The sequence below is a fragment of the Leptinotarsa decemlineata genome, unplaced genomic scaffold (genome assembly GCF_025532065.1).
Source record: "Leptinotarsa decemlineata unplaced genomic scaffold, Ldec_3_MD MMD2_P_RNA_scaffold_5, whole genome shotgun sequence".
In the NCBI taxonomy this organism is placed as follows: Eukaryota; Metazoa; Arthropoda; class Insecta; order Coleoptera; family Chrysomelidae; genus Leptinotarsa; species Leptinotarsa decemlineata.
Genome location: NW_027412532.1, coordinates 24,145,688 through 24,173,290, shown reverse-complemented (window position 1 = coordinate 24,173,290; position 27,603 = coordinate 24,145,688). Strand labels below are relative to the sequence as shown.

The 27,603-nt window shown below is 34.2% G+C and overlaps 1 long non-coding RNA gene across 2 annotated transcripts in view; it reads right to left on the bottom strand.

Annotated features, from left to right (window-relative positions):
• The window catches only part of LOC111509725 (uncharacterized), a 524,725-nt gene that overhangs the window by 315,219 nt on the left and 181,903 nt on the right, over positions 1–27,603 (bottom strand). For both annotated transcript variants that reach the window (XR_012464121.1, XR_012464120.1), the window contains exon 3: positions 4,941–4,983. This is a non-coding gene — a long non-coding RNA (uncharacterized lncRNA). The remainder of the gene's footprint in view (positions 1–4,940; positions 4,984–27,603) is intronic.

Sequence of the window (27,603 nt, the reverse complement as noted above, 5' to 3'; positions counted from 1 at the left end):
AGTGTATGACTTGCTTCAAAAACCACCTTCATACCTAGTTCATTGAAAATCTTCCCAAAGTTCCTCGTAAATTGGTGGTATGGAACTGAGATGTATTTATCTTGGTTTTTGTCCTTTCTGAAAGTCGAGATTTCGTTCATTCTTAACCTAAACTTCTTCTTCCGCATTATGTCACCTACAATACCCCTCGAGAAACCGTTGTGGCTGCTATTTCCTGTATTGTACGTCTTTCTTTTGTGAACCTATCATGTGTTAGAGGTAAAGTCAAAAGACGATGTACTAAAAAATTAAACCCAGCACGTTTGTGCTGTCCACAGTGATGTGAACTGTCGGGAATATACCTATACGTGCTTGTTTCTTTTTAAAATATATCGTATTCTAACCCTCCATATTGGCTCCTCATTACCAAAACGTCAAGAAATGGTAGTTGTCCCTTATTTTCTAACTCATAAGTGAATTTTATTGATGGACATTTATTATTTAAAATGAAAACAAAGTCGTCAATATTCGATTTTTTGGTATTGAATATCGCGAAAATATCATCCACATACCTTAGCCAAATCCTAGGAAAATACTTCGACTTTTCTTTGGTTTCCATTTCGAATTTGCTCATGAACAGGTCTGCCAGATAGGGGGTCAAGGGGTTTCCCATGGCCATTCCTTCCTGTTGTTCATAAAAGAAACCTTTTACCTGGAACTGATTTTGTTTCATACACAAATTAGTAAGAGAAACGAATTCATCGATTTCGTTATTATTGAAATTATTTTTCTCTAGTAATTCCCTGAGGTATTGCAAGGTCTATGGAATTGGGACGCTAGGAAATAAGGAACTAACATCAAAAGAAACCAAAATCTCATCTTCTTGCAGAACCACGTTTATTGTATGTTGTATGAATTCTAAAGAGTTTTTTATACTGAAACTTGGTTCCGCAATAGATAAGGTTCCAAATTCCTTAGTGAGCAACTTTGATATTTGGTAGGTAGGAGCTCCAATAGCTGACACGATGGGGCGCATTGATTTTCCCGGTTTGTGGATTTTTGGGAGGCAATATAGTTTCGACACCGTTGGGTTGGAAACTTGTAACTTCCGGTTCAGTTGAGGGGTAAGTATGTTGTCGCATTTCTAGAGGACGTCTTTTACTTTGGCAATCATCTTTAGTAACGGGTTCCTGGACAATTTCGCATACGGTCCCGTTAGTAATGAGAGTATTGACCCTTTCGTAGTAGTCCGATTCATCCAAAATTACTACTTTGTTACCTTTGTCGGCTTTCAATAAAAAACGTCCTTTTCTCTCAATCGTTTGATAAGTTTCTTTTGGTTCTTATTGTTGTTTATTGAATGCTTCCGTTTATCTGTTATATTGTTCTTGGAGATGTGATTTCCTGACCTTTTCTCGAACTAGTCCCTTCGAGGAATCGGGCACATATTGAATCGAACTTTCAACACTAGCAACGATATCCTCAAGAACTTTCTCGGAAGGCGGGATGTCAAATTTCAAACCGTTGTTCAAAAGGTTGATCTCTTCTTCATCAAACGATTGTGATGAAATTATTTTCAACAATATTTATGACTTTCGGAGTGGATCCTTTCGGTGCTTAGATATGCTTAGATATGAGGGTTTTGAGTTTATTATTGAGCGTACACATTTTTCTGATATATTTTGATTCAATCATCCGAAACATTCCTATATGAAAGTCATTCCATTGTACGCAATGATTTTCGTCTAATCTATATGTAATTTTTTATATAGACTATAACTATCTAATTTTAAGAGACTACGGTTAGTGTACAGATGATCGATTTTTAAATCAAGCCAGTTTTCTTTGGCGAAATTTTGGACTTCATCAGCAACTGAAGACTTAATAGGAATATTTACGGTAACAAAATTTGGAAAAATTGAATATCTTTTGCAGCTCTTCAGAAACCAAATTGGCATCCATTGCCATTGGCATCTTTAGAAACCAAATTTGGCATCCTGCCTTCCGAGAAAGTTCTTGGGGATATCGTTGCTAGTGTTGAAAGTTCGATTCTATATATGCCCGATTCCTCGAAGGGACTAGTTCGAGAAAAGGTCAGGAATCGAATCTCCAAGAACAAGATAACAGATATATTATCTTTCGATAAACAAAAATAAAAACAGACCGCATGCGAAATTGTCCAGGAACCCGTTAACAAAGATGATTGCCGAAGTAAAAGAAGTCCTCAAGAAATGCGACAACATACTTACCGCACAACTGAAACGGAAGTTACAAGTTTCCAACCCAACGGTGTCGAAACTATATTGCCTCCCAAAAATCCACAAACCAGGAAAATCAATGCGCCCCATCGTGTCAGCTATTGGAGCCCTACCAAATAGCAAAGTGGCTCACTAAGGAATTTGAAACCTTGCCAATTGCGGAAACACGTTTTAGTATAAAAAACTCTTTAGAGTTCATACAACAAACAAAAAACGTGGTTCTGCAAGAAGGTGAAATTTTGGTTTCTTTTGATGTTAGTTCCTTATTTTTTAGCGTTCAAATTCCACAGACCTTGCAATACCTCAGGGAATTACTAGAGAAAAATAATTTCAATAATAACGAAATCGATGAATTCGTTTCTCTTACTAATTTGTGTATGAAACAAAATCGGTTCCAGGTAGAAGGTTGCTTTTATGAACAACAAGAAGGAACGGCCATGGGAAACCCCTTGTCCCCCTACCTGGCAGACCTGTTCATGAGCAAATTCGAAATGGAAACCAAAGAAAAGTCGAAGTATTTTCCTAGGATTTGGCTAAGGTATGTTGATGATATTTTCGCGATATTCAATACCAAAAAATCAAATATTGACGATTATGTTTCCATTTCGAATAATAGATGTCCATCAATAAAGTTCACGTAAGAGTTAGAAAATGAGGGACAACTACCATTTCTTGACGTTTTGGTAATGAGGAGCCAACATGGAGAGTTAGAATACGATATATTTGAAAAAGAAACAAGCACGTACAGGTATATTCCTGACAGTTCGCATCACTGTGGACAGTACAAACGTGCTGAGTTGACTTTCCCTATAACACATGATAGGTTCACAAAAGAAAGACGTACAATACCGGAAATAGAAGCCACTAACGGTTTCTCGAGGGGTATTGTAGATGACATAATAAGGAAGAAGAAGTTTAGGTTAAGAATGAACGAAATCTCGACTTTCAGATAGGACAAAAATCAAGATAAATACATCTCAGTTCCATACCACCAATATACGAGGAACTTTGGAAAGATTTTCAAGGAACTAGAAATGAAGGTGGTTTTTAAAACAAGTCATACACTATTTTGGGAAGTCCAAAAGACAAAGTCGAGATTTCAGAAAAGTCTGGAATTTACGAAATTGAATGTAAGGACTGCGATGCAAAATATTATGGACAGACAAAAAGATCTATTAAAGTAAGATATAAGTAACACGTAGCACACTTAAAATATGGAAGACCTGAAAAATCAGCAGTCACCCATCATATTTTGCAACAAAACCATTCCATAGACACCAGTTCATTAAGATTAGTAAGACAAGTTAACAACAACAGGCAACTAGATGCCTATGAGAATGTAGAAATAAGTAAACACAATAATATTATGAATAACGATGACGGACCTATACCAAAGAGCATACTATATAGCTTGTTAATATAAAATAATGCTATTGGGTTTACTGATTACTATATAAGGACACATTGCAAAAATAAATGGATAGGCAATATTGTGAAATTAATTTATATATAGCTGAAAATTGTTTCATATAATAAATATTGTAAAATAGTAGATAAGGCAAAATTGTAAAATTAATTTAGGTTGGTATACCTGTATGGGTGGTACGCCTGAATGGCGTATGATCACTTGGTGATCGATACACGTGTCGAGGTGTTAAAATCAACGATTTGGTGTTGGGGAAAAAACTCCAGTAATATTCATTACTACACCGAAGGTTCCAAGCACTGCATCATATGGCCAATTTGGGCAACAGAACACACGCCAAGCCAATTTTTATTGAAATGAAAATCTTGACATTACCTTGTATATATATAATGGAGGCAATTCTATGGATACATTCTATGGAACAGATCTTCATGGACACGAGACACGAAATAAAATTCAATATAGAATGCCAAAAGTAAATAAGGAAAAAACGAATATACCAACTGAATATTTGCCAATGAAACTGTACAACCAAAACACCAGTGGAATGGAAGTATCACACAAATAAAAAATTGAAATACCAACTAAACAATCATGGGTGCTGAATCCACTATATGATATAAATGAAATTTTTCTTCATTCATGGGTTTAAATACATATATTTTTGCTTGTCAAGAGTGTGGATTACAGGTTTTGTGATTAATGTTTCTGTGTTTTCCATCGGTGTGCCTCTAAAGTTGAAACTGTTCACATATGCTTTTTCTTTCAGTGTGTATTTGAAGGAAATTTCTCTGTTAGTTTCTAAATCTTCATCATAAATAATTTAATGTAGTTATTCATTCCTCTTTTGAAGCTTCCAATATTTTTCGTTCACCAAAATACTGTCAGCTGTAGACTATGCCACAATGTCTTTTTCAAATATTTGTTATCCATTTAGCTTAAATGTCGACTACTCCAGCTTAACCCCTGGGGTTGAATGTGCACTGTAGAGCGCAGTTTGTTTGTGTCATTGGAAGTCCCCAGCAATATTCTGATTATCAAATAAGACAACAGGAAAAGTAGGTCAATTCACTGTCACTGGACAACTATGTTTAAGTCATGTCTAATCTGTTCCCCAATGAAAGGGTACCACAAAATATATCGAGAACAAAGAGTGTTCACCTCGTTTCTATATTTTCAATATATTTATTCGTTCGTTATTTTCCATACCTTCGCACTGTAGAAACTTCCATTAAAAAAGTTCTTTTCGAATCTTATAACTGGATAGAGTCACTTACCGCGATATGTTTTTGTTTTCCAAGTAATTCCAACTTTTGCCACCTGTAACATAAAAGAAAAAGTATGAAAACTCGCTAGGGAGATTTTTACTTCATGATATTTATAACTGCAGACGGTTATTACTTTTCTTCTGAATAAATATGGATATTGCATACACTAGAGTAAAAATTTCTCTAGTACATAAGTTATCGGTAGTTCCAAGTGTAAATTTAGCAAAATATTTTATACTCAGAGAAATATTTTGATAACTTTTGTGAAATTAGGACTTTTATGAATGTGCGGAATGTGTTGCCTTCGTTATCAATCTGTATTTAACACCAGTTGCAAGAAATGCTTTTCCGTTCGATTATAAACACATATTACTTGAAACAAGTAAAGTCATCTCTCAGAGGAATCAGTCCAGTCATCACCCGAAGACGATTGTAGATACCAACAATCGAAACGTCGTGAACTAACGTGACTTGGAATCTCTAAACTTTTTATTTTTTATTATTTTCTTTTTTCATTCCTTTAATTTTTATTTATTCAATTATTATATTTTTACTTGTAGGTTATTTCACTATCATTTCATTTCAGGTTTATTGTTGCTTAATATAATTGTTATTTTCAACTATTCTTTTTTAATTATTCTTTTTTACTTGTTTCAGGGATTTCAAATCATTTTATATAGTAGACAATGGAAGTCCGAACTAGTGAAATTCATCACGAAACATTGTCAATCACCTTCAAACAAACATATTACTTGCTTCCCAAAATTAATGGCGTATTCTATTATGGAGACTTGTTTTGATATTGATAGTTATTCTGATATTCGGGGCGGAGACAAATACAACAGATCAAAATCCATGATTTTATCAATTTGTTTTGGATATTAGACGACTAAAACTAAAGAAATTGAACTTTAAACTTTCAAGCCAGTCCCGAATATACCTACACAGTAGGTTAAATGGACTGACGCCTATCAGAAAACAACTACTCCTCTGGCTGATACCACGAAGGGCGTTGGATTATATCCGAACGTTTAGAGTTCATTTCTTTAGATTTGTTCACTGTCAGTCTTCAAGCATAGCTCACTGACTAATAAGGAAGTTTTTATTCCTTATTCAGAGGAATCGGGCAAATTACGGATATGCAGTTGGTTAGTACCTCGTCCACTAGATGGAGTGACATTTTGTTGTTCGCTTCAACTTAGTTTCAATTATGGAATATCATTGACTTTAGGTCGATAATGGCCACTATCTTGCACTCATGAGTGGCTAATGAGCCCGAAACCAGTCTGTCCGTTCCAAAATTGAAGGCCGACTCTTCAAGTTGTGTTGCCAATAGCATATGCAGGAAATTTTCTGTGAAGATTTCTGCACTGACGCCTGTCGGATATAATCCAACGCCCTTCGTGGTATTACCCAGGGGAGTAGTTGTTTTCTGATAGGCGTCAGTCCATTCAACCTACTGTTTAGGTATATTCGAGACCGGCTTGAACGTTTAAAGTTCATTTCTTCAGATTTGTTCACTGCCAGTCTTCAAGCATAGCCCACTGACTAATAAGAAATATTATACGGCTAGTTGATTCGGCAAACGTTGTTCTGTCATATAAATTATCTCAATAGGGTATACAATTTATTGCCAGATCAAAATAAATTCGAATAAACACGAATATTTTCGTAAAAATCAGTTGAGCCGTTTCGGAGATGTAAAAAACTGTGTCCAAAGTTAGAATGAGTTTTGACGCTGGAAAAAAGTAATGATACTTCATATTTTCATCACAATTATTAATTTCACTACGTTACCCAATGTTCCCAATGTGTGGAATTATTTTTCCGGAAATTCATCCAGTCAATAGTTGTTCAAATCAACTTTTGGGACACACTAGTTGAGATGATAGCGAAATGTTAAATTTCATAAAATAGGAATGGTCTTTAATAATAATGACGATTTCACATATTTTACTGTTCTTCAAGTTTTTTTGTGCCTAAAAAGCAGACACGGTACTTTGGTCGTGATCAGAATGATAAAGTCAAGAGGATGGAAGAGGAAGTATCACAAATTTTTGCCGGCCATACTGCATAATTTTGGTCAGATGGCCCAGGGTTTGAGATATCAAGTAGCATCACCATCGTACCTACGGTTTTCTAACAAAGAAAGCAACTACTGGTTGCGGAAAACAACACATATGAGGAGCTATTAACAGAAAAACCTAAGTTCCTGAAAAACAAATAACATACCCAATACTACTTATACTGCTAATAAAACCGAACATGGAACAGGAGCAGTAATTTACTGTACGGTGAGAAGTCTTCATTTCAGTTATCCATTCGGACAGTACATAATCAATCTATCTTCCAGGCTGGAGTGTTTACAATTTCGCAATACACAAAAAATGATAATTTGAGGCCTCAACGAAACGAGCGGATTAATATTCTCATAGACAGCCAGGCTACATTTGGGACATTGACGAACCCAATACTGACATCTATACTGACACTCCATATATAGGCACTGAACCACTTGTGGGAATACCACAATCTCCGGAACGAAACCAGATTGGAAAGTGGGTAGATATGAAATATAGAGAGTACTAGGCAGACATATTCGGCAACAGATACGGAAAACCTTTTATGAAGGGGCCGTTCGAGAAGAGAACTGAAAAACTACTTCAAAAAAGCTATATAACGCAGATCTCAACTGCAGGAAATGCAACAAAGGGGCAAAGACAGCTCGTCATATTCAATGTGAATGTGGGGCACAGTAGGAAAACAATTTAACGCCAACCATACTCGTACACGCACAACCGCATACGCTGAAGTTTTATTGTGATAATGTCATCAGGCGGAGTGGTTGCTCAAGTCGATAATATCTTCACTCTATTCCACAATGTATCTGTATCTGTAGTGGGGGGAGGGTGAATGTGAGTCGACAGCACTTAGGCCACATGTGACCCATTGTACATCCTCCCGAGGAGTTGTCCTCCTAGGTCATCGTCCATCCTGTCCTTTCCAGGAAAGTGGACAAGTCACTGGGAGACATCTCCTTTATATCGGCAGGTGTAGGGCAAGACTCGCCGAACACACTCTCTTATTGACGATAACTCCGGGCACTCGCATAGGACATGCCTGACAGTCTCATCTTCTTGTTCACACATCCTGGTGTGTCCTCTAGCCCTATATTATGGAGTATTCCACAATGTTATGACGTGGAGTGGTTGCTAGAGCCGATAATATCTTCACTGTACTCCACGATGTTATCACACGGAGTGGTTGCTCACTCCATTTCACCTAAAGCATGTTGAAACTGCTTTAAAACAAATACTTCAATTTCGATTTGAAGTTTGTTTTACAAACCAGAATCACACTGTCATGAATACGAAATTATTTTTCGAAATTAATTTATCCTATATTTCACAACCCGTTTCGGAACAGAATCGGGCGATAATTCATTCCAACTTCACCCACATAAATCTGGCAGTGTAAAGAAAGAATAATGCATAAGACAAAGTGTGAGTATTATGTAGGATTCCAAACTAATGCGGGTTCCTCAAACTTTTCAGTCTCTATGAGCATTTCGCACGACGAGTCATTTAGGAAATGGCCTTTTTGATAACGAGGACGATTTCCTTTGTTTCAAATGCAGCTTTCTTCTAATTATCCAGAGCTAGTTCGTACTTGGCGTTCGTAAAGAAAAAAGTGTTAAAATATAGCTCTTGTTACGAAACAAAGAATAATTCAAGGGAGTGGTGCTGAAAAAGAAAATGGATTACTCAACAACATTATACTTGTGTGTGTGTGGAAATTTTGAAAATAAATTCGATGAGATACAACAATGGTGGTTTCCAAACTGAAAAGGCAATAGAACTTCAAAGTTCAGTGAAACCTCTGAGTTCAATTAATAAGTCATTAGTTAGCTGTTGTGGCACTTACTGAAGACTTATTAATTGAAGGTTGTAGGGTGAAACGGACGATATACTCGCATTGGCAGTTCGGGGTTTCTGATAAAACGACTGAACATATACAACTGAAAGATTGCGTATTAAAAGCTTTTGAAATAGTCAGAGAGTCATATGCGGAAAAAATATTATTTTTGAAGTGTTTTTCTTATATTTAGTAGCTTGATTTGTTAAATTAAGATTATTTTGGCAAGCTTTGTGAAGCAAGTGCCCAGAAATAAAATAGTTCAACTTGAAACAAATATCGTACTTACATGATTTTCTAATCTAATGTTTGAAATGAAGAGTCAGATAAAAATATGACGATTTATAAGACAACATCAGATAGATACAAGGAGAATTCAAGCAAAATCCTACATAGGCCATAGAAGTGGCCTATGAGATTTTGCATCTTTTGATGAATTCAATCATAACATACACACTGAATGCAGGTACATGTTTGGATATTTTATACATGTCAATTTTAACACCAAGTCAGAAAGAGTTCTTTTTTCGTTCGGAATGGATAGCCTCCACACAAAGATCCAGAGTAAGTTATATTAACACGCTTTTATTAGCTTCACTATTGTTTGTTCGTTTGTAACTGACTCCTTTGGACTCGATTTTGACTAATTACAAACGGACAGAATAATTTTAAACTTTGTACACTCATCAATAATCGGTGACAATACAATAATTTCATAAGTTTATCTCATTATTCTGATCAAGATCGCCACTATCTGCACATGCATATATATTTTGTTTTGAAACAAATGGGCTTGAAATAGGCAACAAAACTAAAAAGTGGAAAATAAATAATATTAAAAAAAACACGCGCTTCAACACAACAAAACAAAGTGAAAAGTGAAAAATAACTCGAAACTGATTTAAGATTGTGTTCAACATCGATAATAAGTCCTATGGCTAGATTGGAGCCATAATAAAAATATACTTCAAAGCAACCTTTAATTATTATTAATTTCACTTAGATGTTTGCATTAAAACCAGCCAGGATATACATGACTTTACTCACCCTGTCACCTTTTCACATTGTTCTACCTTGCCTTTCACTTTTTTTCACAAAATTTTACCTTTCTCCCTTGCTTTTGTTTGACTGATATCCAACCTTTCTTCATTATTTGTTTCACATCGGTTTGTGGGGACGCTTGAGAACATTTTTACGATAACTTTCAAGATATAAATTTGAATTGTATAGTGTGAAGGCAATTATGATGTATATGAAATGGTTAAGGTAACGAACGTATTTGATTTGAAAAGATTCAAAACTGTATTCGCCTAAATAGCTCTACAATCACTACATTATATATATGACCCTTTTTTCAAATATTGAAAGAGAGACCAATGCCATAACGGACTTTTCTGGATTGTTATATGTTACCCAGCTTGGCATGAGTTACACCGCCTCCCCGAGTTATTACGAATAACGTCATCATATAACAACCATTTTGGACGAAATAATAATAAATTATATACATGAACCTTTCTCTAAAATTATTCCGTCGAATGGTGCAGCCGTAATAGTTTTTGAGTTAATCGCGTTCAGATAGATAGACAGAAGACATGTAAGGACTATTTTATAATATATAGTGATGGTGGAAATCTATATGATATGATCGTATATGGTATAGTTCAAGTAAACAATATAGTGCAACCTACCTTGAACAGCTCCCCGTTAATAATATGGTCAGGTAGCTAACAAGTTTCGTTATTTAATAATAATTTCCGATTATATAGATGAGTGGGAAAATAGAGATTTGAATAACAGGGTGATAATTGAAATCACTATATATATATATATATATATATATATATATATATATATATATATATATATATATATATATATATATATTATATATATATATATAATATATATGAATAGATGAGTACTCTTTGATCATTCCCACATTGCAAGCGAAACATAAGTCTACCGGTGGCTCTTAAATTGAAATCAATGTGGTGATGATCAAAGAGTACTTATCTATTTAGTTTTTGATTTTCATGGAATTTTTCCAGCTGCTTGACTGCATTAACCTTTCTAGATTTCATATCATTTCTAGAAACATGTGGATTCGTTTTCCGATGGCATTTCAGGTTAGCTTCCCAAATTTCTGCTACCGCAGTTGTCGGTTGAATGGTCAAACCACCAACACTGACATAAAAACTTGGCAAGTTGACTTGGGTGTCACAACAATAGGTGGTTCCACTTATGTTTCGCTTGCATTTACGCAGCTATTTTTATCAAGTATTCTCTTGGTTTTTTCTCATTTTGTCTTCAATCGAGGACCGCCTGCCCGGTACTGACGATGCCCAATAGGCTGAAACAGCTGTCTACCGGTCACTCTTGAATTGAAATCAATGTGGGGATGATCAAAGAGTACTTATCTATTTATTTTTTGATTTTCATGGAATTATTATCCAGCAGCTTGACTGCATTAACCTTTCTAGATTTTATATATATATATATATATATATATATATATATATATATATATATATATATATATATATATATATATATATATATATGTATATATATATAAATATATATTATATATATATATATATATATATATATATATATATATATATATATATATTATATATATATATATGTATTTCAATATTAAAATCTACAAAACGGATTTGAAGCTAATTATCTGCGAGCGCACATATATATCGCTATAAGAAACACTTCACTAACTTTCTTCGAAAGCTTTTGATAATTCCTCATCCATATTCTCTGTTTCACTATCACTGTCGTCTTTTGAATCAATTTATTTCCACCAATGATATGGAACTGTCAAATCTCTATACAGTCTTTTTCAACTAAATTAACTTTTTTAATCCTTTTCTGCCAGTCTTCTTCGGTAATATTAGGTACTTCTTCCTCTATTATCTCTTTATAAAATTTTGGAAAATTATTTTAACGCCTGATGCTTTGATTCAATTTTCCCATAATGAACTCGATGGGATTGAAAACACAAAAATAGGGGGAAGTCTCAGTATAGTGTGTCCATACTTTTCAGCAATACTCTCAAGGACATACACTTTTTCAAATGTGTTTGTCTGTTAAACTTCAAGCAGTTGGTTTTTGGTATTGTCATCTCCAGAATACAAATTGTTATCCATTAAAAACTTTTTATTTCATCTTTTCTCGAATTTTTATTTGGTACTTTGATGAGCTGTCGCATTGCATTCCTCAAGTTTTTTCCACATAATTTAGAAGAATGCGGAACCCATCCTTTACTTCCTCCGCAATGCACAATGATTTGTCGCGATCATTTGTTTGCAGGCATGTTAGGCGTTCACATTTTCGTACCATCACTACACCCGTTCGTAACTGTGTCGTGAGTGTCATACCAAGTTTCGTTCAAATAGAAAATTTGCCGTTGTTCTTGTCTCTATTTAGTTACTTGTTCTAAGTATTTGTTACCCAATTACACTATTTTTTTGTCTTCCATAACTGCTTGACGTTTGTTTATTATTTCAAATCTATATTCTAGTTTATCCAATTCTGAAGAGTTTTGTTACAGCAGCTCACGTTATGACCGAAAGTATTCAATTACTCTCTTGTGATTTCAGTTGTAGGAATCTTATTGCTTTTGTAACAATCGTATATTATTTTTTTAGATGATTTTATTAGATGAACATCTAAAGGTTTTGGTAATCCCGTATCACATGACGTCTTGCGTTCATAAGGTTTGTTTTTGACTTTTTTTACGTACAGTTGAGAAAGGAATTTCGGTAAAATCTTATGTTGCTTGTAATAGTTTGTTACCCTCAAACCTGAACTTGATATGTAGATTCTTGTATACATTGAAACATGCTATCTGTGTTTCAATATTCAAATGCATCCAAATCTTATTTACTGGTATCTCTTTTTCGCATTGTTCACTATCGCTATTGGAATCACTACACTGGAAAAAGTCTGCGTTGTTATCACACTCGTTATTACTATCAGTACTCGTCCAAGGACGCCATATTTTAAAACAGATAAGAAACATGTTTGAGTAATTATAACTGCACCAATGTCGAATTTCAACACTCAAATCGCGATCAGTTCATGAACTGAACAGGATGGTGATAACATTTCTCGATTTCTCCGATTTCTATTCGTCACCGTAACATGACTTCAAATTTAAATTCATGACTCTTCAGCCAATCATAAAACTCGGTTAGTAAAAATTATCCAATACGAACCGCCAAGCATACAATCCACGTGGACTAGTTCGGCTTTCTATACATTGGTTTTTTTGTCATTTGAGAGTGCCGTCAACTTTGAGAGTGCACAATATTGTTTACTTCGAATATACAATTCACACAGCTTCTTTTAAAATGAATATAAACACCCAAAATGCATCGTTCAAAAAATTACTGATAAACGATGAAGATATATAAATATATAACAACAGAGTTGGAAATGTTATACCTGTATGTTCATATACTTGAAAATAATATAATTCACATTTCAAGGTAGTGAGAATTACACGCCAGTTTTGGTTTGTTTTTCCAAATATAGTCACTTTCACGATAAATGACCTCGTAATCGACTCAACCACAAGTGAAAAAATCATATCTAACCATATAAGCACCTGCAATACAAATAAAGCATCAAAATTGAAGTATTTTCATTATAATAACACCCAATTTGTTATTTTCAATAAGTACACTTCAGTCGTCAATAGGAATCAGGACGTGTACACAAGTTACTAATGAAATAATGGGTATATATGAATATTTATTTCATAAATAGGGTTTATGTTCTTAGGACATCTGTTCAAAAGTAGAGCAGAAATTTGACACATCAGGAAAAAGTGCTGAATTCGCTTAGTCTTGTTTCTAGTGTAATCATAATATTCGAATAACAAATAATAAACAATTAACCCTGTGACTTTCCACTGATCATATGTATTGAGGAAACAATAAACGATAATTCTTCAAATTGACTTCCTAGTGATTTTTTTTTGTATATATCAGTCTTTGTCAAAGTGGGCGATAACGTCCCCTAGTGGGCGCTGCAGGTCTATAGGGGGCCAATAAAGGGCATAGAGAAGATTGGGGGGTGTTGAAGCGGTTTAGGAGGGCGATGGCTAATTTAATTTTTTTTTTGCTTTTAACACAAACTTTACTGCTTCTTCACGTTTGATACGAAGCGAGAAGTTTTTAGCCTCCATTCTCCAGTAATGTCATTCAGCGATATTACGAAAACAAGTGGATTTGGTTAACGATTATCTAGGTAAAGTACTGCACGTGCGGTGGTGAATATTGTGAGTGGTGTCATTAGCAAGTTTTTAATACTCGATTCTTTACTTCGGCATTTTTGAAGACAAAATTATGTCGGAAGCAAAAAAAAAAAAAACGGCAGTATAGCACGGAATTTCCTTGTTAAGATACAGCCCCTTAAAGAGGGTACATACAATTTGTATAACAATTTTTTTCACAAGCACTGAAAAAGTTACAATATTGAAATTGCCTAACGTTTTGTACCACCAAAAAGACACTTAGCCAGAAATTTATTTGGTTCACCCATGGTTGTAAGGGGTGGAAAACGCAACCACTGTAACCAATGTAACTTTTTGTCTTATCATTTGTTTACCATTTGAAAATTTATTTCCGATAGCCTGTTTCTTTCTAAACAAAAAATGTCAGAAAATGTCCGAAATGAATCAGTTCGCAGCAAAAAATTATTTTAGGAACAATTCAGAGATACATCGTCATAAATGCGAAAATACGAAACTAATCTATCTAGTAGGTCGCTATTAGCGATAGTGACAATTAAATTGGTATGACGCTGTTAGTTTGTGAATTTTCGAAATTGAATTAATACCAATTGTGTGTTGTTGTTCTGTTCTTGATTTGTTACTTTAATAATTCACTTGTTATCAAAATGCCATACACAAATGAGGAAATTGCTGATGTGCGTTACGTTTACGGTCTCTCAAAGGGGAATGGGTAAGAAGCTTCTAGAAGATATGCTGAAATGTATCATCAACGGCAGCATCCTTTACATAGAATATTTGCTCGACTTCATCAACGATTACGAGATAAGAGTTCATTCGACAAAAGAACGCAGGATTGTGGCCGCCATCGAGAAGTACGAACACCACAGCTTGAGGAAGCAGTACTTAATCTGATTGAAGAACAACCTACTACCAGTACTAAAAAGATTGCTTTCCAGCTAAATGTTGATCATATGACGTTATTTCGAATTTTAAAGGAACAACTCTGATACCCTTACCATCTGCAACGAGTACAGGCACTGTTACCGCGAGCCTTTCCGAACCGACTTAAGTTTTGCAATTGGATGCTGGAAATGATTAGAAGAAATTGTGACTTTCTGTAAACGATAGAATTCACAGACGAATGTAGTGTTTCTCGGGACAAGATTATTAATTTTCATATTTACCACAAATGGGCTGATGAAAACCCTCACGATATTGTCGAAACTAACCATCAAGAACAGTTTTCTCTTAACGTGTGGCTGGGAGTTATTGGGGATGATTTAATTGAGCCTCATTTTCTTCCTCCTCGATTAAATGGTGAGGCATACGTTCAATTTTTAAGAGAAGTGCATCCAGTACTGCTGGAGGAAGTTCCTTTGGGCGTCAGAAGGGATATGTTTTTTATGCATGATGGGGCTCCCGCACATTTTAGTCAAGTAGCACGTCAGCATTCAACTGAAACATATGCAAATCAGTGTATAACTGGCCCGCTCGATCCCCGGATCTTAATCCTCTCGATTTCTCTATCTGGAGCCATTCACAGCATTTGGTTTATCGTATTCCTGTTCGCGATGTAGAGGACTTAAAAAACCGCATCATCAATACGTGAAGGGTAATCAAAGAGGAATAGTTGAATATTTGAGCAGATACGTGGCTCAATGCGCCGACGTCTAGACGCATGCGTAATGTCTGAAGGTAGACATATTGAAAATTTACTATGATTTCTACTTGATGTGTGTTTTGATATTAATAAATCAGTTTTGTTTATTACCCTTCAATCGTTCAATGCAGGTACTAACTACAAAATAACAATAAATCTAGTTCGCATTTATGACGATGTATCTCTGTAGTTGTTCGTGAAATAATTTTTTGCTGCGAACTGGTTCATTTTGTGCAAAAAACCCAAGAGACATTTTTTGTTTAGAATGAAACAGGATATCGGAAATGAATTTTTAAATGGTGAACAAATAATATGACAAAAAGTTACATTGGAAATAAATTTCAGGGGTTGCGTTTCCCACCCCTTACAACCATGGGGTAAACCAAATAAATTATCGGCTGAGTGTCTTTTTGGTAGTACAAAACGTCAGGTTGATTTCAATTTTGTAACTTTTTCAGTGCTTGTGAAAAAAATTGTTATACAAATTTTATGTACCCCCTTCAAAGGGCTGTATCTTAACGAGGGATGCTCCAATGAAGTTTCTTTATATGAAAGATCCTATCTTTTTCTCGATGAGGAATCACCTCCTTAAATGTTTTACACTTATTCAGTTACACCCTGCATAATACACTGGAAAAATGTTGTGATGAGAAAGAAATTCCACTGAAGAATATTATATCAGCTGCGACGGATGGCGCCCCGGCTATGACAGGATGTCACAAAGGGCTGCATAGCATACTTAAAAAATAAAATTCCAGATGTGCTCGCTGTATATTGTGTCATTCATAGGCAACATTTGGTTGCAAAAAATTTGAGTGAACGCCTCTCTCAATCACTGCAATATATCATTAAAGCAGTCAATAAAATCCGAAACAGCTCTTCAACTGACAGATTATTTGATCAGCTTTGTGTTGCTAAAGATGAAGATTTCAACCGATTGCTATTTCACACAGAAATGCGTTGGTTATCAAGAGGTAACTGTCTGACTCAATTTTACAATTAATTCGACTTCGTGATAGAGTTCTTGGAAAACAAATGCAAACAATTGCGCGACAACCTCATCACTTCAAAGAATGATATTGTGTACTTGACAGACCTGTATAAATTATTTAATGATGTCAATCTCCAACTTCAAGGTGACGACTTGAATTTGATTAAAACAAAAAATGCCATTGCTGCTTTTGTAGCCAAATTGCTCTTATTCAAGAAAAATATAGGCAGACGTGAGTATCGCAATTTCCCTAATTTGTCGGCAGTATCTTTCAACAACGACGACTTGCTTGTTTACTGGCAACATTTGGAGAAACCTCCACTGTGATTTCGCAGAACGATTCCAGGATATTTTAAAATTGGAAATACCTGACTGGGTGTTGAATCCTTTTTCAAATGTCAACACAGTAGGATCACCCCAGCTGGAAGAAGAACTCATAGAACTGATAACGAACGAGGAAATGAAATAAAATTCAAAAATGGATACCAAGAATTTTGGCTACAGAAGCCAATACCAATTGTACCCTGGATTGTGGTCCATCGTTCAATTATTTTTGATAACATTCCCATCATCGTATTTGTGTAAACGTGGATTTAGTGCTGTGGCAACGTTGCTAACTAAAAAGAGAAATCGGTTGCAGATTACCGAACGCCGTGACTAACGGCTGTTTTTGAGTAAATTCCAGACTGATATTAACAAATTTGTTAAAAATCCTCAAATTCATACTTCACATCAGATTAGTTTTAAAATTCAAATTGAAATGTTTGTTTTAATAACACGAATAAAAGTTTTCCTGATATTACAAAATGGTGTTTTACATTACCCTCATCAGAAAGTCTCATTTTCACATGACACACATAATTTAATTATTGAAATAATGACTGTGATTGTGATTCTTAAGATGTAGTAAAGTAAAAAATAATGGGGGCGCTTGAAAATAATTAATAATTAAGTGGGCGGTAGAACAATTAAGTTTGAGAACCTCTGGTATATATCGACACACTGTCTCGTTACTACTGTGAATCTATATAGTTCGTTGACAAATTGTAAGCCTAAATCAAATTTACAGGTCTCAGAGGCATATTCATCACTGTTCTCGGCCTCAGAAATAGTTCAGTTGAGATTTATTATTGAAGTATACACTGACCTGGAATTTTTGTTTTGCCATAAAAGAATTATCAGAGGAGGCTTTTGGGTCAACAAAGTGTGAAGGATGATCAATCACGTAAAGCGCTTCTCTTTTGTGGTTTCAAATTACGTCAGATGAACTTAATGTATTATGTTCATCCAATCTATTAATGTATCGAAGAGAAAAATGGATGTATGAAATTATAATATGAAGTGATATTTTCTTAATTACCTATAGTTAATCATTTGTAGTCTACGAGTATTGTGGAAAGCATTTTTATTAATTCACGCTCAAGATAGCGAAACACGTGTCGCGGTTTTTGTAAAACCCTTTATAGTGAAAATCATACAATAAACTGTATTGATGAGTTTCAAATAGGTAATAATTCATTGTTGTGATTTGTTGAATTATTTCAATTAATTGTAAGATAGTTGGGGATACCTTCACCATGTATTTCAATAAATAAAATAACTGAAATTTTTTTATATTAAACGATTTCATTGAAAAAACAAGATAACCAATATGTAGATAATGTACTTAAATCTGAAAAATAATTCGGAAAGTCCTAGGTAACAGTCATCACACCCCTATCCTCAGCAATCCACGGTATTGATCAGATAAAAAAATAATGAAATCACTGGGCATAGAGTAACCAGAGTAAATATGTTACGATTTTATAATTTTTTATCTGATTAATTACTGTTGATTACTGAGGAAAATGGTATGTTTACTGCTACCTAGGACCTGCCGTTATCTACATCATTATTAACTTTTTTTTTCAATAAAACCGTTTAACATGAAAACTTTTTTCTACTTTTATTATTTTCAAGTTTTTAGTTTTGTTACTCGATTCATCACATTCTGTTTAGTTTATTCAATGCCTCAGGAAATATGTAATCCACCAGTTTGTAGCTACGGCCATTTTGAATTTCCATCTTTTTAAAGTGTAGATACTATTCTACTAGTCAAGCCCTGTCATTTGATACCATTATAGAGGTAGTTGTGAAACAATATGTAAGTCGCCATTTTCTATCGCCATCTTGGATTAACAATGATACAGAATTTATTTAATTGTATTGTCATCAAATCTAAATGTGTGAACCAAATTTAAGATATATCTGTCAACAGGAGGGGAGTCAAATTTCAATTAATATATTTGACCCAAACAAACAAACAGGTCAAGCTGAATAAAACCATTTTAAAAAATAAAGATTACATGGAACAAGAACAAATATATGATTTCAAACGAGTTGATTTTTTCAAAACCAGTTGAAAAATTATAGGGACCCTCTGGAAAATGTACTAGACAATCATCAAATATAAACATGATATTACAATATTTCTATTCAACATGGTATTAAATTATTGAAGGGTGTGGTCGAAAATTTGTTTCCAATTAAAACAAATATTTTCATTACTGGTGTACAAGAAATTGAAAATTTAATGAAGTGAATCTAGAAGATTGAAAAATCATGATCCCTTACTACTTACTACTACTACTTTGATAAAAAAATATAAAAATTAATTTCACATGATTTATAAAATTTCACACAAATTATTTCATATATCACATTCTAGTGGAAAGAAAGAACTCTCATCCCATAATCATTAATTTTTTAATTTTAAGTCACCAGTCTATCGTCGAATTGAATATATTATCTTATCAATAAATTTATAGATATAGCCGTTACCACGTGGTAGGAAATCATATTGAAGAAAAGAGAAATTAAACTTTCTATGTTTTTACCACTTTCATTTGTAACTAACGTTACTGCAGTTTCGTCCTATACAGACATACAAATAAAAGTGGTAAAAAACAGAAAGTTTCATTTCTCTTTTCTTTATTATCTTATCGTTTGTGATTTCTCAAAACTTAATTCCATACAAACATAACGTCATTTTAAAGGCAGATATATAAATCGACATTTCCTAAATTTCCAATCTAAAAATCTCAGGGCCTTGGCTCAAAGACCGAAAGTCTTGAAGTCTTTTCTGACCTATAATTACACACGAGCATCAAAATCGATCTCTTTCCCAAAACTCCAAAAAGAGAGAGAGAGAAAGAAAAGAGAGAGAGAGAGAGAGGAAGAGGGAGAGAGAGAGAGAGAGAGAAAGAGAGAGAGAGAGAAAGAGAGAGAGAGAGCAGTACTCCAAGTACAGAACTAATGACGGGTGACGGAAACTAAGATGTCTGTTCATGATTTATTATTCAGGATAATGTTGACTCAGATTTTTTTCATTTTTGACATGTGAATTTTTTATTATCTTCTCACCTCTATTTGACATCTTATTATCTTATTATCTTATACCAGCTCGCTAGACAAGACAGACAGACTACCCAGTCAACCAGAGTGCACCAAATTGTCACGTGGTGTCCTGTCACAAATCTGTCTCAAATCAGGCGACTTTTTTCTGTGTACTAATCGGTTAACTCATCAGATAACTTGAGAATTTGAGATTTATACAAACATAGAGTACTTTTTTTGTATGTACACTTCTTTCACATTGCATTTGTAGTCTTCAACTTCATATATCTTGTTCGATATTCCTTAAATGATTGGTTCCCTTCAGCTAGCCCCCTTGATACGACTTTCTCGAGTTCAAGATCGTATCCGGTCTGGCTTCTGAAATCTAGAAGAATCGCCGTAAATTTCCTACGCTATCGGCAGATTTCAATCGTTAAATTCGACTTTATCAATTAATAGTGTAAGTAAGTGTAAGGGCAAGCGCACACTACAGATTTTTTATCATTAGTGTGAAGTTACCCACAACTTTTCATCCACAGTTTATGACGAAGGACAATCGAACAGGGTTTAGAATGAGATTTGCGAACAGTGTTGCCAGATTGCAAATATTAATAATTTTACCTGTATTTTGATGTTATCATTTCAAAAACACGATATATTATTGAAACATGTCGAATAAATGAGTCAGCATTCTACATAAACTCATTATATCAGCCAACTGTCCGTATACAAGCAGTAATACCGAAAAAAATGTTAAATAAGAGTAAAATAGTATTCAGGAAAAATTCATTTGTACCGAAACAGGTAGCGAATGAGAACTGGAAAAATAGTTTCTCGGTAAAAATTTTATGACTTGTAAAAAGTATGTCATTTGAAATATCCTGCGTTAAACAATACCGAATGCCCAGGAAAATTTCAGAATTAATTCAGCGAAAGTATATCTATCGACGTGCTAAAACAGATTTGCGTACCATTCGTTTCTTGGGTGCGAAAGAAAAATAGTTCCATATATTCGGAACTGAATTATTCAAAAAAAGTCAAATTTCTCACTCATCAAAAATAGTTTGTCGATGAAAATTCCAGAATATATTCTTCTAAAGTATATCTATCGACGTGCTGAAACAGATTTGCGTACCATACGTTCCTTCGGTGCAAAAAAAAAGTTCCGTATATTCGGAACTGAATTACTCATGAAAGTCAAATTTCTCACTTATCAAAAATAGTTTGTCGATGAAAATTTCAGGATATATTCTTCTAAAGTATATCTATCGACGTGCTGAAACAGATTTGTGTACCATACGTTCCTTGGGTGCGAAAAAAAATAGTTCCATATATTCGGAACTGAATAACTCAAAAAAAGTAAAATTTCTCACTTATCAAAAATAGTTTGTCGATGAAAATTTCACAATATATTCTTCTGAGAAATATCTATCGACGTGCCCAAACAGATTTGCGTACCATACGTTCCTTGGATTACTCAAAAAAAGTCAAATTTCTCATTTATCAAAAATAGTTTGTCGATGAAAATTTCAGAATGTATTCTTTGAAAGTATATTCATCGACGTGCCAGAACATATTTGCGTACCATACGTTCCTTCGGTGCGAAAGAAAAAGTTCCTTATATTCGGAACTGAACTACTCATAAAAATCAAATTCTCACTTATCAAGAATAGTTTGTCGATGGAAATTTCAGAATATATTCTTCTAAAGTATATCTATCGACGTGCTGGAAACGATTTGCGTACCATACGTTCCTTGGGTGCGAAAAAAAATACTTCCATATATTCGGAACTGAATTACTCAAAAAAGTCAAATTTCTCACTTATCAAAAATAGTTTGTCGATGAAAGTTCCAGAATATATCCTTCTGAAGTATATCTATCGACGTGCCCAAACAGATTTGCGTACCATACGTTCCTTCGGTGCGAAAAAAAATACTTCCATATATTCGGAACTGAATTACTCAAAAAAGTCAAATTTCTCACTTATCAAAAATAGTTTGTCGATGAAAATTTCAGAATATATACTTCTGTAGTATATCTATCGACGTGTCCGAACAGATTTGCGTACCATACGTTCCTTCGGTGCAAAAAAAAAGGTCCGTATATTCGGAACTGAATTACTCATAAAAGTCAAATTTCTCACTGATCAAAAATAGTTTGTTGTCCAGAATTTCAGAATCATTTCAGCGAAAGTATATGTATCGACGTGCTGAAACAGATTTGCGTACCATACGTTCCTTCGGTGCAAAAAAAAAGTTCCGTATATTCGGAACTGAATTACTCATGAAAGTCAAATTCTCACTTATCAAAAATAGTTTGTCGATGAAAATTTCAGAATATATTCTTCTGAAGTATATCTATCGACGTGCCTAAACAGATTTGCAAACCATACTTTCCATCGATGAGAAAAAAAGTTTCGTATATTCGGAATTGAATTATTCATAAAAGTCAAATTTCTCACTTATCAAAAATAGTTTGTCGATGAAAATTTCAGAATATATTCTTCTAAAGTATATCTATCGACTTACCCAAACAGATTTGCGTACCATACGTTCCTTCAGTGCGAAAAAAAATACTTCCATATATTCAGAACTGAATTACTCAAAAAAGTCAAATTTCTCACTTATCAAAAATAGTTTGTCGATGAAAATTTCAGAATATATACTTCTGTAGTATATCTATCGACGTGTCCGAACAGATTTGCGTACCATACGTTCCTTCGGTGCAAAAAAAAAGTTCCGTATATTCGGAACTGAATTACTCATGAAAGTCAAATTTCTCACTTATCAAAAATAGTTTGTCGATGAAAATTTCAGAATATATTCTTCTGAAGTATATCTATCGACGTGCTTAAACAGATTTGCAAACCATACTTTCCATCGATGAGAAAAAAAGTTTCGTATATTCGGAATTGAATTATTCATAAAAGTCAAATTTCTCACTTATCAAAATAGTTTGTCGATGGAAATTTCAGAATATATTCTTCTGAAGTATATCTATCGACGTTTCCAAACAGATTTGCGTACCATATGTTCCTTGGGTGCGGAAAAAAAAGTTCCATATATTCGGAACTGAATAACTCAAAAAAAAGTAAAATTTCTCACTTATCAAAAATAGTTTGTCGATGAAAATTCCAGAATATATTCTTCTGAAGTATATCTATCGACGTGCCTGAACAGATTTGCGTACCATATGTTCCTTGGGTGCGAAAAAAAAAGATCCATATATTCGGAACTGAATAACTCAAAAAAAGTAAAATTTCTCACTTATCAAAAATAGTTTGTCGATGAAAATTTCAGAATATATTCTTCTGAAGGAACGTACGGTACGCAAATCTGTTTGGGCACGTTGATAGATATACTTTGGAAGAATATATCCTGAAATTTTGATCGACAAACTATTTTTGATAAGTGATAAGTTTGACTTTTTTGAGTAATTCAGTTCCGAATATACGGATTTATTTTTTTTCGCAACCAAGGAACGTATGGTACGCAAATCTATTTCAGCACGTCAATAGATATACTTCAGAAGAATATATTCTAAAATTTTCATCGACAAACTATTTTTGATAAGTCAGAAATTTGACTTTTATGAGTAATTCAGTTCCGAATATATGGAACTTTTTTTTTCGCACCGAAGGAACGTATGGTACGCAAATCTGTTTGGGCACGTCGATAGATATACTTTAGAAGGATATATTCTGAAACTTTCATCGACAAACTATTTTTGATAAGTGAGAAATTTGACTTTTTTGAGTAATTCAGTTCCAAATATATGGAAGTATTTTTTTTCGCACCCAAGGAACGTATGGTACGCAAATCTGTTTTAGCACATCGATAGATATACTTTGGAAGGATATATTCTGATACTTTCATCGACAAACTATTTTTGATAAGTGAGAAATTTGACTTTCTTGAGTTATTCAGTTCCGAATATATGGTAGTATTTTTTTTCGCACCCAAGGAACGTATGGTACGCAAATCTGTTTGGGCACGTCGATAGATATACTTTAGAAGAATACATTCTGAAATTTTCATCGACAAACTATTCTTGATAAGTGAGAAATTTGACTATTATGAGTAATTCAGTTCCGAATATATGGAACGTTTTCTTTCGCACCGAAGGAACGTATGGTACGCAAATATGTTCTGACACGTCGATGAATATACTTTCAAAGAATACATTCTGAAATTTTCATCGACAAACTATTTTTGATAAATGAGAAATTTGACTTTTTTTGAGTAATTCAGGTCCGATATATGGAACTATTTTTTTCGCACCCAAGGAATGTATGGTACGCAAATCTGTTTCAGCACGTCGATAGATGTACTTCAGAAGAATATATTGTGAAATTTTCATCGACAAACTATTCTTGATAAGTGAGAAATTATACTTTTATGAGTAATCCAGTTCCGAATATACGGAACTTTTTCTTTCGCACCGAAGGACAACAAACTATTTTTGATCAGTGAGAAATTTGATATTTTGTGGATGAGTCTTTCCTGGGCATCCGGTATTGTTTAACGCAGGATATTTCAAATGACATACTTTTTACAAGTCATAAAATTTTTACCGAGAAACCATTTTTCCAGTTCTCATTCGCTACATGTTTCGGTACAAATGAATTTTCCTGAATAATATTTCACTCTTATTTCACATTTTTTTCGGTATTACTGCTTGTATACGGACAGTTGGCTGATATAATGAGTTTATGTGGAATGCTGACTCATTTATTCGACATGTTTCAATAATATATCGTGTTTTTGAAATGATAACATCAAAATACAGGTAAAATTATTAATATTTGCAATCTGGCAACACTGTTCGCAAATCTCATTCTAAACCCTGTTCGATTGTCCTTCGTCATAAACTGTGGATGAAAAGTTGTGGGTAACTTTACACTAATTTTTTTATCGGCCGATAGTTTAGTTGGATGCTTATTAGTGTAGAATCGTAATGTGAGTCCGCACATCTAAGCGATTCCAGTCGGCCGACTGAATAATCAGAAACTAGTTGGATAGCCTTCCCAATTCTGATTCAATTACAAAGTTGGACAACTATCGGCCGAGTTCTAATCAGACTGTGTGTTTATGAGAGTGCGCAGACTCACCAACTAAACAGTCGGTGCCTGCATACTCTCCACTCTACATTTCATTGTTGATATCTGATATCAAATATCATCTAGTACCTACTTTATCTTTGAATATATTTGCATTTCCATTACATTTTTTTTTCATAATTATGTCGAATATTGCCGAATGTTCGGTAGAAAATTGAATTGCGGAAGTTGTGCGCACAGGTATTGTGCTTCTTAAATTCGTATCTTGCTTCATAATTAATGGTCCGACTAGTCTAACAAGCTCATTGAAGCTGGTTATGCTCACTCTATAGTAAGCGAAGAACATATTCCAGCAGCTTGGGATGGAGCGTGTAGAACATTCCTTGAACTAATCTATCACTTAAAATAGGGTGCACCCACCATTCACGGTATCTTTTGCTTGTTTTCTTCAAATTTCTTCCTCCTGCAATGATAAGTGCAACAACAGCTTTCCTCGATAACATTCTTTAATACTTTCAATACAACGCGTCAAAATATTATATACATCAACAACTATTCAGACTTTTCAGATGGTGGTCTGCGCACCCGCACCGAACCGAACAGTTTTGTTTGGGTAGTGTGCCCCCACCCAACCCAACCAGACTAAACTATCGGCCGATAAAAAGTCTATAGTGTGCGCTTGCCCTAAGTAAGTACTAATTAAACACAAAATACGGCAAAAAATTTCTAAGAACGTAATAATTACAAATAAAACAGTACAAAAAATTACAAAAGGCAAAAAACGCAAAAATTTAAATAAAAAAAATTTTATCTTAATCTTCGGAGGATGAATCTTCGCTAAGATCTGAACTGATGTAATCTGGTTCAGTGTCACTATCTTCTTGCAAGTTGATTATCATGTCATCTACCATGAAATCTAATATTGGTGCCTTTTCCATGAAAAACTGTTCAAAACTTTGAGCATGGTCACATCGTTTTTTCCACTCAGTTTCAGAAAACGTACTAAAAAATTCATCGCATAATTTTTCCTAGGTCTTTAAGCTGAAATCTACATTTATTTGTGCAACATATTACTTTACAGACGCCCACACTAACTCTATAGGATTTCAGTCAGGGTGGTATGGAGGAAGCCTTAGAACGGTATGCCCGTGAGTGCTCATAATTTCATAAATTTTATACATTTTATATCGCGGTTTATGAATTTTAATCAGACTATACCAATCAGTGTTTAACAAATCTTCTGTAAAAGGTATATTTCGTTGTCTTAGCCATTCCATCATTTCGATCTTTCTATTACATAAAGTAGGATACTTATTTGCCTGCACATTGTGATAGGGAGTATTGTCTATCACTAAGACACTATTTGGTGGTAAATTAGGAATAAGCATCTCCTGTAGCCATTTTATATAATTCATGAAGCTCATCTCTTTATGATAATCACCTGACTTCTTATTTGATCTAAAATTCAAATGAGCATTTTTCTCAAATCAATTTTCACTGCTCGCATTCACTATCAGTAGTCTTTGCCCTTTTGATACTGGTTTATGTAAACCTTCACTAGTGTTGTCATTCCAGGTGTGGGTATGTGAGGAATGAATATACGTTTAGTACATGAAAATTATGGGTCGCTTTTCTTCTCGAAATTTTTTCATATTTAGCAAAAAATTCGATCTTAACTCAACGATATCTAGCTTTTCCATTGATAATTTTCGATTATTTTTCGTTTTCCTCCAACGAAATCCCATGTCATGCATCACTTTTCTCAAGCTTTCGTAGGAACCAGCATAGTTATTTTCGAATTTAAATTTATGATGTATGCGCCGTAGAGTTGGAACCATTTTATTGACGGTATAATAATAATAAATCATCGAAGCAATCCTTTATCAGTTTTAGCTGCGGCTTTCTTTCTTTTCATATTTTGTGTCAAAAAAGCAGCAACTTCTCCATTCTCGATCGATTTCATTTCCTTTGAATTTTTTTGTATACTTCTTAAACTTACGACAGTTGCCATAGCAGCTCTTTCTTGGACTTTTTCAAAGTCCTTTATAGGTTTATTTTCTGCCGCTTCTCGTTGCATAAAAAAAATAACATTGGCTTTAACTTCCCTCGTTTGACTTGTCAGCACTTTACGATTTAGGTGTGACTTAAACTCCATCCTGTTCAAGTTACGATACTTAAATTGTACCCTTTACGCTTTATTTCTGCTCGGACTGTACACTCGATTAAGCCACGATGCTCACTTCACAACAGACAAATTTGACTGGCTGGGCTGTGGGCCTTTCCACTCCAGTCTTCTGCGCACAGCTAAGGTGGTCTCAAATTGAGATTTTGAAACTATTTCTGATTCTTGACAAATTGTACAAAATAGTTACTATTCGACAAAAGTTTTTAATTCGGAAAAGAGTCACTGA